Consider the following 14,968-nt stretch of genomic DNA (forward strand, 5'->3'; position numbering starts at 1 on the left):
TTATCACTTAATTCTCAACTGGTTTCATTAAGATGTTCCTGTAACCTGTCTGTAGATTTTGTTAGCTCCCCTTTTAATCTAGCATTAGACTGTTTCAATTGCTCTTTCAATCTAGCAGTAGATTCTTCATTAGATTGTTTCAATTCCTCTTTTAATCTAGCAGTAGATTCTTCGTTAGACTGTTTTAATTCCTCTTTTAATCTAGCAATAGATTCTTCGATAGACTGTTTTAATCTAGCAGTAGATTCTTCGTAAGGCTGTTTTAATCTAGCAGTAGAGTCTTCGTTAGACTGTTTTAATTCCTGTTTTAGTTCCTCTTTTAATCTATCAGTGGATTCTTCGTTAGATTGTTTTAGTTTAGCGAACGCCCTAAAAAGGGATCTCATGCCCCTATCGGACATAGATTGCTCTTCGTCTGACATTTCACTTCCCGACATTATTGTAAGATAATAATTAGTTACATGCGCAGACATGTAATCAACAATCCTATTAAAAGCACACTCCCTATGTACAACACTCCACTTCCAACTTGAAACAGACTCACCGGACACTAATATTGTAGTTTGTAGTTCTCGGTGATCAGTGTGCTGCTATGGGCTGCAGAAGTAATAACCGTCGATGCAGCCGCTGAGATGCTGCGACCCCGCTTCCGCAACCGGCAGGACGCTGAGTCGAACACTGGGGACGTCACTGGCTGCAACCACGCCCGACCCACCGTTGACAAGCGAAGCCCTCAGCAACACCTCAAATACCAGCCGCAGGAACGCCCCCAGCTGACGTACTGGGTCTGTTAGTTTAGGACAAAAAGGTTGTCGGGGTTTGCAGCGTTCAGCTGCTGCCCAACAGAAGCGCCTTCTGGTAGAATAACTGCTTGACCGTACTGTTTGGCTGCGCTCCGTCAGCTGCCCACACCCGCGAAGTCGCCGCTGGCTGGTATAGGCTCCACGAAGACTCTCGTTGACTTCCGAAGGACTCTTGAAGTTTTAATTGTTTCGTATCTGTGTGTCTTAGTTGCACACAAGTCCTGTTTTTAAGGTCGCCACGGTGTTGTGTAACGACGTAAGTTTTGTATAAATGGTTTTCTTTTGACATACGACCATGTGCAGACTTCGTCACCTACGTCAGTTACAACACCCTTCAAAATTATTTAAGTTCTTTTTAAATTGTCTCTAAATGGTTCTTGAACGAAACTGTAGTTAAAACATCATCATTTGAGTCGTGTGCGCAGAATTACGTCACTAAGTCCAATTGGTTTGCCTAAACTTTTTCAATTTAGATGTCGTTTGTTTCTCCCCTGAACTTATATTAATGCAGGTTATCTGCTTTGATAGATATTAGAGCCACATTGAATAAACTATCAAGACTCAAACTCGTGATGAACGCTGTCAAAAATTAATAATCTTGTCAAATGAATTACTTAACATAATTCTTCATAAATAAATTCTCGGAACACGTATTTAAATTTTTGTAGCATCCACTAGTTTATTATCTTCCTACATATAGACGTGAACCTGAGCCTTAACAAGACAGAACTGAACATTTGCAAAAAGATTAAACTTTCTATGACGTCATTGTTGTACAATGCACATTTTTAGAAGCACGACGCAACAACTCGGTTTCAGGATCTTCTGTTGCTCTTTGGCTGTCGACCCGCGACGTATAGTGGCCAGCAATTTTCTCTCTGGTCCCGGCAGCGAAGATGCTGTCTCCGTTCGTTGTGCCGCCCTCACTGTACATGAAACACAAAAATTAAAAACAAACTTTAGTCAATTCACAACCATTACAAATATAACAAAAATACATCAACAAAAAACTAAATTAAACTTATATTCACCTGCAAAATGGGCTGACACTAGTGGATGGGTGACGCTTCAATTTCGCGTCCCACTACAATGGGCCTTGCTTTTGCCCAATGGCTGGTCAAAATAACTTGCTTTTACTTGATTCCGGGTCTGCGTACAAAAACCATACTGCTTTAGTGCAAACTATCCTTTCTGAGAAGTGTGACACAGCATTTCATACCATCTGGAAGCACTGGACAGATACAGCCTCTGGATTTTCCGTGACTATAATACATATTATCACACTGTCTGTATCTACGCCTTAGGAGATAGTCAGTTTCACGATGAGCTCCAGGATACACTGTTTGCATTCGGCCGCATGCCATCACATTCCAGCAGTTCTCATCATCACGTTACGCCAATATGATTCAATATGATTCAATATGCCTTCGTTAAAAGTGGATACGCAGTTGAATGTCACCCATGGTTTTCAATTCCAAAGGAGTTCGCCTTCGATCTTGATGTTGTGAACGTTTGTGATCACTGTTGCGCGCCGTTTTTAATTTGGTGCTCATGGTGCAAGCTAATGATTTCTTTTGAACATTTTTTGAATGTCGACGATGTTCACTTTGTTGTTGTTGTGGTCTTCAGTCCTGAGACTGGTTTGATGCAGCTCTCCATGCTACTCTATCCCGTGCAAGCTTTTTCATCTCCCAGTACCTACTGCAACCTACATCCTTCTGAATCTGCTTAGTGTATTCATCTCTTGGCCTCCCTCTACGATTTTTACCCTCCACGCTGCCCTCCAATACTAAAGTGGTGATCCCTTTATGCCTCAGAACATGTTCTACCAACCGATCCCTTCTTCTGGTCAAGTTGTGCCACAAACTTCTCTTCTCCCCAATCCTATTCAATACTTCCTCACTAGTTATGTGATCTACCCATCTAATCTTCAGCATTCTTCTGTAGCACCACATTTCGAAAGCTTCTATTCTCTTCTTGTCCCAACTATTTATCGTCCATGTTTCACTTCCTTACATGGCTACACTCCATACAAATACTTTCAGAAATGACTTCCTGACACTTAAATCTATACTCGATGTTAACAGATTTCTCTTCTTCAGAAATGCTTTCCTTGCCATTGCCAGTCTACATTTTGTATTCACTCGACTTCGACCATCGTCAGTTATTTTGCTCCCCAAATAGCAAAAGTCCTTTACTACTTTATGTGTCTCATTTCCTAGTCTAATTCCCTCAGCATCACCCGACTTAATTAGACTACATTAAATTATCCTTGTTTTGCATTTGTTGACGTTCGTCTTATATCCACCTTTCAAGACACTGTCCATTCCATTAAACTGCTCTTCCAAGTCCTTTGATGTCTCTGACAGAATTACAATGTCATCGGTGAACCTCAAAGATTTAATTTCTTCTCCGTGAATTTTAATACCAACTCCGAATTTTTCTTTTGTTTCCTTTACTGCTTGCTCAATATACAGATTGAACAACATCGGGGAGAGGCTACAACCCTGTCTTACTCCCTTCCCAACCACTGCTTCCCTTTCATGTCACTCGACTCTTATAACTGCCATCTGGTTTCTGTTAAAAAATTGTAAATAGCCTTTCGCTCCCTGTATTTTACTCATGCCACCTTTAGAATGTGAAAGAGATTATTCCAGTCAACATTGCCAAAAGCTTTCTCTAAGTCTACAAATGCTAGAAAGGTAGGTTTGCCTTTCCTTAATCTTTCTTCTAAGATAAGTCGTAAGGTCACTAATGCCTCACGTGTTCCAGTGTTTCTACGGAATCCAAACTGATCTTCCCCGAGGTTGGCATCTACCAGTTTTTCCATTCATCTGTAAAGAATTCGTGTTAGTATTTTGCAGCTGTGACTTATTAAACTGATAGTTCGGTAATTTTCACATCTGCCAATACCCGCTTTCTTTGGGATTGGCATTATTATATTCTTCTTGAAGTCTGAGGGTATTTCGCCTGTTTCATACATCTTGCTCACCAGATGGTAGATTTTTGTCAGGACTTGCTCTCCCTAGGCCGTCAGTAGTTCCAATGGAATGTTGTCTATTCCGGGGGCCTTGTTTCGACTCAGGTCTTTCAGTGCTCTGTCAAACTCTTCACGCAGTATCGTATCTCCCATTTCATCTTCATCTACATCTTCTTCCATTTCCATAAAATTGTCCTCAAGTACATCGCCCTTGTATAGACCCTTTATATACTCCTTCCACCTTTCTGCTTTCCCTTCTTTGCTTAGAACTGGGTTTCCATCTCAGCTCTTGATATTCATACAAGTGGTTCTCTTATCTCCAAAGGTCTCTTTAATTTTCCTGTAGAGAGTATCTATCTTACCCCTAGTGAGATAGGCCTCTACATCCTTACGTTTGTCCTCTAGCCATCCCTGCTTAGCCATTTTGCCCTTCCTCATTTTTGAGACGTGTGTATTCCTTTTTGCCTGCTTCATTCACTGCATTTTTATATTTTCTCTTTTCATCAATTAAATTCAATATTTCTTCTGTTACCCAAGGATTTCTACTAGCCCTCGTCTTTTTACCTACTTGATCCTCTGCTGCTTTCGCTACTTCATCTGTCTAAGCTATCCATTCTTCTTCTACTGTATTTCTTTCCCCCATTCCTGTGAATTGTTCCCTTATGCTCTCCCTGAAACTCTGTACAACCTCTGGTTCTTTCAGTTTATCCAGGTCCCATCTCCTTAAATTCCCACCTTTTTGCAGTTTCTTCAGTTTTAATCTACAGTTCATAACCAATAGATTGTGGTCAGAGTCCACATCTTCCCCTGGAAATGTCTTACAATTTAAAACCTGGTTCCTAAATCTCTGTCTTACCATTATATAATCTATCTGATACCTTTTAGTATCTCCAGGGTTCTTCCATGTATACAACCTTCTTTCATGATTCTTAAACCAAGTATTAGCTATGATTATGTTGTGCTCTGTGCATAATTCTACCAGGGGGCTTCCTGTTTCATTTCTTAGCCCCAATCCATATTCACCTACTACGTTTCCTTCTCTCCCTTTTCCTACACTCGAATTCCAGTCACCCATAACTATTAAATTTTCGTCTCCCTTCAGTATTTGAATAATTTCTTATATTTCATCATACATTTCTTCAATTTATTTGTCATCTGCAGAGCTAGTTGACATATAAACTTGTACTACTGTAGTAGGTGTGGGCTTCGTATCTATCTTGGCCACAATAATGCGTTCACTATGCTGTTTGTAGTAGCTTACCCGCATTCCTATTTTCCTATTCATTATTGAACCTACTCCTGCATTACCCCTATTTGATTTTGTATTTATAACCCTGTAGTCACCTGACCAGAAGTCTTGTTCCTCCTGCCACCGAACTTCACTAATTCCCACTATATCTAACTTCAACCTATCCATTTCCCTTTTTAAATTTTCTAACCTACCTGCGCGATTAAGGGATCTAACATTCCACGCTCCGATCCGTAGAACGCCAGTTTTCTTTCTCCTGATAACGAGATCCTCTTGAGTAGTCCCCGCCGGGAGATCCGAATGGGGGACTATTTTACCTCCGGAATATTTTACGCAAGAGGACGCCATCATCATTTAAACATACATTAAAGCTGCATGCCCTCGGGATAAATTACGGCTGTAGTTTCCCCTTGCTTTCAGCCGTGCGCAGTACCAGCACAGCAAGGCCATTTTGGTTACTGTTACAAGGCCAGATCAGTCAATCATCCAGACTGTTGCCTTTGCAACTACTGAAAAGGCTGCTGCCCCTCTTCAGGAACCACACGTTTGTCTGGCCTCTCAACAGATACCCCTCCATTGTGGTAGCACCTACGGTAGGGCTATCTGTATCGCTGAGGCACGCCAGCCTCCCCACCAACGGCAAGGTCCACGGATCATGGGGGGGATGTTCACTTTGTGAAGTGTAATACTTACATCTCGTAGAAGGTTGATCTCTGCACCTTCCGAATACTCTTTTCCTGTCGCCCTCCTAATGCAAATTGTCATTTATTAGCAGCCAATATTTCTCGTGTCATCACAGTTAACACACTTCCAAATGAGCCTTACTAGAGATCACACTTGTGATTATGGGTCTGACAGTCAAGGTTAAATGAAGCAAAGCGAGCTTAACGAGGAACGATTCGTATACCATTAATCATATTTAAGTCAGCACCTCACTCCAAGATTAAGTTTCTTTATCGATAGATATGCTCATTATTTCTTGTGACAAATGTATCTCAATTGGAAAGCAGTGTCTCAGATTACAGAATCATTGCTACGAATAAGAACAATTAGCATAAACATGTCCAGGTGCGCATTGTAGTTCAAAAAATGCTCCATTACTCACGAATTATAAGTTTTCAACATTTAAATAACTACAGAAAGTATATCTTTCAATATAGTGCTGTTTGAGGAAGTATTAGAAGTATTTATTGTTGGCCACTTCTTGCTGGGTAGACGAATTTCGTAGATGCAAAATATATTCCTGCTAATATGGACTAAATCAAGTGCATTGAATATTCACATTCTAACTCAAACTGTAGTAGTGGAAAGAGTGGAGTACACATTTTAAAGTCTTTTCCAGTGATTAAGTATATTTACAAAGGACTAGGAATTATTTTATACAGTTTACAGTATATGCATTTAATGATTGCGACAAATACTTGACTGATTTGTAAATGAAATTATATGCCAAACATTTTAAACATTCCTCATCTATGATCACATCTTCGTATGTTGCGTGTGCATTTAGTATTTACGATGACTTCTCCAATAATTTATAAATGAAATTGCATTCCAAAGTTTAGCATTTCCCACGTTTTCGAAAGCAATATTGCCTGATATTTCCGGATGAATAATTAAATAAAAATTAAATTTTTTGTACATTATTTTCTTGACATTATCTTCATTATGGATGGCTTCCTCATTATTAATGTATGAAAGTAATAGCGGATCTAATTGATAGCTAATCTTTAGAAAATGGTAGCATAGGAAATAGAAAATCCATTGTGAGACTCTATACCAGTGAATGGAGCGTACTCGCTCGGAATGCCACATAAATACCATCTGATAATGAGCTGCTACGCAGCTCAAAACCGGTCATGGTTTACTGAAATATATGTATTTAAAAAGGCGAATGGTTGCAATGATTTCTAAAAACCTTCACACAAATCTGTGGCTGGTTGAAATCCTCAGCTTTGAATACCCAACCAGTTGCAACGTTGCTCGAGAGAAATTATTGTTTTACGATAGCAAATTTGATTTATGTCACGAGTAATAAAAAGAATATTACTTCCAAAGAAGAATGCTTATCAACCGCCGTTTATCACGCTAACAACAATGAACCGATGATCGAACGTGTTACTTCAGGGATGAGAATCTGTTCATGTCAGTCGATGCCAAATTGATTTAATATAATTTATGAAGGAGGTCGTTCAAGTGATAGAGCGTTGGGTAGTTAGGGACGATTACTGTAATATAATTTTTCAGCTGTTTTTTCAGGAAAAGTATTTACGAGTGTATACTAGATACACACTCTGCTAATAAATAAATAAATACGTGAATGTCGCGCTGATGTACCTAATCGTTAAAATTACCAAATAGTTGCTCAGTGGTAGTTGCTCTGTAGAAGCCGGGAAAATACTACATTCTCACATAAATCTCAAATTATTTATCTTCTTTTTTACTTGGTTCATATGAAGAACATCATTTACTCCATGACCAAATGCATTTTCATGAAATAAGAGATCCTACTGCTTCTGCTTTCATGCCCAACTAAGTCTAGCGGATGTATATGTGAAGAGTAATTGTAAACTATAAGTGAGTCGTGTTACAAATATTGATCACATTGAAGCTTCTCAATAAAGGTCGATGTTTACCTGAAGATGTTATTTCGGCATCAAACGTCGTAACCGATATGAGATCAGTGAATAGCGATAGCCACCCATCACATCGTGTTGCAGTCTTTCCGGTGGAACGCATTCTGTGGTTTCCACCGCCGAGTGCTTTCAAAAGCGGATTGTGGGTTAGGACAGACGGTGTAAATTTAATGATGCGCAGCGGATGGTGTATCATTAACTTTTCGCTAGCAGGACGACTCGATACTTGGAGGAAATAGGCAGTTTCGTGGCCAGGTGCCAGGATACTGTGCGACTCGCACCGAATCTTAACGTGAAACCTAGTACGACATTACACGGAAGTATGCCTTAGGGCGTAATAGGTGCAGTGCAATGAGCACTGTTCGCATCACTTACTCCGTACATAAATTTCGTAGCTGAAAAATATAATCCTACAAATATGGACTATATCAAGTATGTTTAATATTTACATTCAGTCTATTTCAAACAATAGTAGTAGAAAGAGTAAGAGTACACATAAGTTAGGTTACCAGTATTTCCATGTGCACCGAGTACATACTCCGACTAGTGTTGCTTTGGTGATTGCTCTCGCTGGGTTTCCTGTGACTATGATATTAGCGGACGAGTTTTGTTACACTTGGAAGGAAGTGACCAACATAAAGAGCGGTCATGGAAAAACTCATCTTTCTACGGCTCTCCGACACTATTATTGCTCTTTCAGCCTAAATTTTGCTCCATCATATTCCAAAGTGAGACCCGTTCTCTAACATCCATTGTCCTTCTTTCTTGGAGATCACTTGATATATTCAATTGAGGACCAGATTGGCGCGATGCGACCACCCACAAATTTCCGTCCTGTGCCAACTTTTTCATCTGAGAGTAGCGCTTGCAACACACGTTCTCAATTATTTCCCAGACGAATTCCAATATCAGTTTTCCTCCATAGATTTTACCCTCTACAGCTCCCTCTAGCATCATGGAAGTTTTTCCATGATGTCTTACTTACAACATATGATCCTCTCCCTTCTTCTCATCAGTTTTTTCCATAAATTCTCTTCCACGTCGATTCTGTACAGAACCTCCTCGTCCCTTACCTTATCAGTCCACCTAATTTTCAGCATTCTTCTGCAGTACCACATTTCAAGTGGTTCGACTCTCTTCTGTTCCTACTTTCCCATGTCCATGTTTCACTGCCACACAGTGCTGTGCGCCAAACGTGCATTCTCAGAAATTTCTTCCTCAAATTAAGACCTATGTTTGATACCGGTGGACTTCTCTTAGCCAAGAACTCCTTTTCTGCCACTGCTAGTCTGCTTTTGGTGTCCTGTTTGCTTTCTTCGAGAATGTGTTATTTTGCTGCCTGGGTAGCAGAATACCTTAACGTCATCTATTTCACGATCGCCATTCTTCCTGCTAAGTTTCTTGGCATTCTATTTCCTGGTAGTTCTAAATATTTTCGTGTTTATTCGATTTTCTCTGAGTCCGACTTCAATACTCATTGCACTGTTCATTCCATTCAACAGATTCTGTAATTCATTCTCACTTTCATTGAGGACAGCAATGTATTCAGCTAAATATATCGTAACTGTCGTTTCACTTTGGGACTTTAATCCCGATTTTGAACCTTTCCTTTATTTCCACCATTGCTTCTTCTTGTATAGATTGAACAGTAAGGGCAAAAGGTTAAATCCCCGTTTTACGCTTTCTTAATCTGAGCAATTCGTTCTAGGTCTTCTACTCAGATTGTTCCGTCCTGCTTTGGGGATTTTAATCTCACTTTTGAACCTTTCTTGTATTTCCATCATTGCTGTTTAGATGAGCAGATTGAAAATTAGAGGCGAAAGACTACTTCCCTGTCTTAAACCCTGTCTAATTCGAACACTTTGTTCTTGGTCTTGTACTCTTATTGTTCCCTCTTGGTTCTTGTATCTATTGTACATTACCTGTCTTCCCTCATAGCTTACCTCAATTTTTCGCACAATTTCGAACATCTTGCACCATTTTACATTGTCTAAGACTTTTTCCTGGTCGATAAATTCAGTGTACTCTGTCTTTATTCTTCTTTAGTCTCACTTCGATTGTGAACATCAACGTCAGAACCGCCTCTCGTGTGCCTTTACTTTTCCCAAAACTTATCGCCATCTAACAGACCCTCAATTTTCTTTTTCATTCCTCTCTGTATTAGTCTTGTGAGCAATTACAATGCATCAGCTGTTAAGACGATTGTGCAATAGTTCTTGTAGTCGTCACCTCTTGAAATTTTCGGTGTTTTGTGGATGGTGTTTTTCCGAAAGTTGACGATATGTCGCCAGTCTCAAACGTTCTACACACTTAAAAGTCGTTTAGTTGCCACTTCTCCCAATGATTTTCGAAATTCCGATGGAGTATTATGTATCCCGTCCGCCTTATTTGATGTTAAACCTTCCAAAGCTCTTTTAAATTCGGATTCTAATGCTTAATGCCCTTACCTTCCCCTACCGTCTCCGGTTTTCTCTTAAGGCACTAACTAGCGTAAACGAGAATAGAAGGTACTGCTTTGCTTACACACCACTGACCAAGGTTACAAACTGATTAAATCCTGGTAAAACAGGGTTAGAAATTACATCCAACCATCATAGTTTGTGATGTCTTTATTTTGTGTTTGACTTCCTGAAATCACTCCAGATAAATGCTGAGGTTTAAACCACTTGACGTCCGAGCAAACTGCCTCAGCGTCACGTCGCTCATTGAACTATCGTGTAATGGAACGACTTAACTTCACTCGAACGAGATTCTTAGAAACCTAGTCGTTTGAAACCATACCTTACTCGTACAACACACAAAATGAAAATTTTAAATTTGTGCACGCCCTGAAAATTAAGTAAGGAATTTTGTGTGGGGTGTTCCCGGTCGGCATGTCTAATGTTTCGTTGGCTGTAACATGAACACAATCCGACACATTTGCCGACATGGCCGTAGGTTTTATCAATACTGCATATAGTGTACTGAAAGCTAAACATGATCCTGACACTGACACACACACACACACACACACACACACACACACACACACACACACATATGCATAAACGCATGCACAAACTGGACGAGAAACATTTTTGATAATGACCTCCAAGTTCAAATGAAAATTTGTCGTAAAAGCTGCAGTTGGATTTCCACTCCACTTGGTCTGACTGGAATAATTATATGACAAGAAATAGTATAAAAATGTGTTCACTGAGAATACTGCGGTAACACAAAGTTAAAAATGTTTGAACAATGTGTCGCAGGAACATTTATGCCACTCTTCAGGGAAACGTTTGCTTATTGTAAACACTCCATATAGCTTTCTTGGTCGGTGGTAGTTTCATTGCATGTGGCGTAAATTTTCAAGCGGCTTGACATTCAAAATTTCCAACAGGGAAAAGTTCTGTCCATTTCAAATGCTTTCGGTGGCACCAAAGTTGTTATTGATGACAAGAACCTAAATTGAGGGTCTCACAGAAAAACGGAAGTGCTGATCTTCAAATGTTCCTTTGCAAAAGAAGAGCTAAGAGCCTCAGTTTAATTCCCACACCATTGCAAAGAATGGTGACACAGGTAGAAGTGTCGCTGAAAATGAACAGCACAGAATTGGAGAAATTCTACAGTTCTGCTGTAAAACATTCAAAATTTTGTGCATTTTATTTATAATTATGAATTCTTCCAAACACAGACGGAATAAAACTCAATTAATCGGAGTTAATATTAGGGTCGGCTAATAGTTCAAACACCGAACAAGGCTCAGAGGGCGGTGAAATCATCTGAGTGTGTAAAGAAGTTACGGGTTAATTGGCTCCTCCCGTAACCATAATGTATCTCATACCTTGTACGAGAGACTGCACTCAGTACTTAGACGAAAGCATAGGCCGCACGCGATACTAGAAGGTGATTGAAGTGACCCACGAAACTGCAGACGAATACCATTGTCATCCCTGATAAAACGTTATGAGACATCTAGATATCTCAAACAAAGTGACCTCATTTATGTCAGTCAGTATGTATTCCTAAGACATCGAATATGCGCAACGCAGCTCATACTTCCCTCACTGACATCGTGTAAGCCACAGCTCTAGGATATTAGCTCAATTCCGTGATTTCCGAAAAGCTTTCCACTCCGTACTACACCAACGGTTATTGTAAGTTCATATGACTCATCACAAAAAAATTGCAGCTTGATTAAGGATTTGATTACAGAGAGGAACCAGCATGAAATTTTGTATGGGAGTCATCGATACGTCATTAGTCAATACTTATATTCCAAAGTGGTGCGAAGATTGCAAACCTGTACTTAAACTAAAGACGAAAGGGTAGCGCGCATGTTCACAGGTTTGTTCGACTCACAAAAAAGAGCAATGGAAATGGTGTTGACCTCATACTGGCAGACGCTTGAAGAGAGACAACAATACCACGGAAGTTTACTTACAAGATTTTGAGAGCTCGTAATAAGTTGGAAATATTCTACACCACGCTGGCAATATCATACTAAAAGTAGCGCGGACAGAGGCATTTAGGAAATTATTCAACTAGCGCTCTCTTATACTGGAACGAAAGATGCCAAAAGAGATGCTACAGTGGGAACTACCCTCCGATATGAACTTTACAGTTGTGATTTAGAAATGACATATCCAATTTTTACGGATTAACTTCCTGTTAAATCTACAAAAGAATTGCACTATGTGATAAAAAGTATGCAGATACCTATTAGTGGTTATTAATGTGGAGTGTATCCTTGTTTCACCTTCATGACTGCTTGGTCGCTGCTGGGAACACTTTCAGTGAGGTGTATGAATGTCTGTGTAGAAACGGTAACACGTTCTTCCCCACGTAAAGAAATCAGACGAGGACGTGGCACAGTGACGTTGACGTACTGACTCGTCGTAAAAGTGTTCCAATTGAGGTCAGGTAGGGAATCTGGGTACGCTAGTACATTTCAGGAATGTTATTGTCCACAAACCATTGCCTCGTAAAAGCTGCTTTATGACAGGGTGTGCTGTCATGCTGATATAATCGTCGTCTCCTATCCGCAGTATACAATCCTGTAAAATGTTTTCACATCCTTTCGTATTTCAAATGTTTTCACTTCCTTCAACATTTAAATTTTTTTAAAGCACCTTAAGGGGTCCCGTATCCTGACAACGGAAAGCACCCATACACCGTAATGAGAACGCCTCCGTACTTCACGATTGGCGCTTCATATGATGACAAACGCAAATCCTTCCATCTGTATAGCCAGATTCAATATTTCAAATCACTGAGTACCAGTAATCAACTGTCGATAGCCATCGCCCTTTACGCAACGTCAATCGCCACTTAGCATTGATCATAGAAAAGTGTAGCTGATGAGGAGCCGCTCAACTATGGAATCCCATTCTTCCTAACTCCCTTCGCACAGTCATCGTGCTAGCTAGAGTGCTGGTAGTACTTACAACTCGCGAAGCATTCCTTCAGCTGTTCTCATACGTTTTTTACAACCACCGTCTGCAGTGCTCAGTGATACCTACCCGTCAGTACAGGAGGTTTACCTGATCGTGATTTCATGTGGTTGTTATTTGGCATTTCCACTTAACAATCATATCAGCAACGATCGACTTGGGCAACTTTAGAAGGACTGATATGTCCCTGATTGATTTGTTACTCAGGTGACACCAAGCGACCAGTCCATATTCGAGGTCAGTGAGCTCTTTCTATCGATTGCTGCTTCTCTGCTGACAACGCAGTACTCCTTCCATACTACCGGGTCCACCTCACTTCAGATCTAGTAATCACACCCGCGTTACGTAATGGTGTCCTGAAATACTTTCGATCTGATAGTGATAGCCTATAGCTACCTCCTTTACGTACCTTGCATATATTTTAACTATTTTTCAAATACAATTAATGATAACGCATGTCATCATATTCTCTGAAATGATCTTCATTCTAGTCTGTACCGCCCAACAAGTCTGCAGAACTAATTTCTTTTTCAAGAATGCGCTTCTCGTCAATAGCTGAGCGCAGTATGCATCTCTGACAGGAGAATAATAGTAAATAGAGCAATGTTATGTACTTGCCGGCGTAAATCCCGTAAATCTGTACATCTATCGTACTATTAAAATACAACATTTGTAACTTTACCACTGTTATCACCTCGTTCAGCTACTTACGTTCTAAATGTCATAAAATATGAATCATTTAGTCTGGAAGATTAAGAGTCAGTAAATTACTGCTACTTGGCACATCGTATGATTCCGGTTGGTTAAAAGCTATTTGGAGGCGTTTATGGAGATTTATTAATGAGCAGAACTGTCGTAATGGGCCCCGCGCGATATTTCAGGCCGTGAACGGCCGTAAATCGGCCCTCCAGGGGCCGGCCCTAGCGCCTGCTCCCAGATCTGCTTGTTATTCCAGACAATCGGGAAATTAGTACGACGTTCAATTAGGAAGAACAGATGCGGATGGCGGGCCGTGATTAATGCCTCCAGATCTGCGCCAGTGTCCGGTCTCCGTGATTGGCACTCAAACTGAAGGAGGCACGCAGCCAGGTTCTCTGGTAAGCAATGATCAGTCTCAAGATTGTCACAAGTGTAGGAATAGTTTTATGATTATACCGTTTGGCAGAACGTAACAGCATATTACTTAAAATGAGTAGCGAGCGTAATAATTACCCTAATGTTTAGTTCAAATTTATCATCATTGTCATCGTTGTTTCGGTCTCTGTCACCCATTCATGCATCTCTTACGAGGTCTTCCTACATCTCTCTTTCAAGTCTGCAGGAAATTCATTATTTTCTTTGACTAGCTGCTCTCTGTCAAACTATCAGCATTATCCGTCGATTTAATACTATTCTCTTCTATTTTTTTCATTAACTGAAATTATTCTTAAACCTGATCTTATGGTTTTATTCCTTACTTTATCCATTTTATTACAGACTCTTACATGTCTCATATACTTCGTCTCTACCGGCTGCTTATGTGATTTCTCTTTTAATTACTGCCCATGCTTCGGAAATATATACAAAAGTAGGTGCAGCCATAACTTTGTAGGATTTTGTTTGAGCTTCTTGTTATGCTTCCCAAAGTTCTTCCAATTATTTCACAGATAGCTTGATATTTATTGAACTTGCTCTCAGTGTCATTGTCGTAGTTGAAACTAATACCACGTCGTAGAAAGCTGAAGTGGTATTTTGGATTTGACTGGATTCTTTCCTTTTAAAGTCATTATATTTGTCTCATTTGCATGTATAATTAATTTGTAATATATATCGTTTTGGCTCTGCATACTGCCATTTTAAAATTATCTTCTGTTTCTTCTATAGTTGTC

The sequence above is a fragment of the Schistocerca americana genome, chromosome 1 (assembly GCF_021461395.2).
Source record: "Schistocerca americana isolate TAMUIC-IGC-003095 chromosome 1, iqSchAmer2.1, whole genome shotgun sequence".
In the NCBI taxonomy this organism is placed as follows: Eukaryota; Metazoa; Arthropoda; class Insecta; order Orthoptera; family Acrididae; genus Schistocerca; species Schistocerca americana.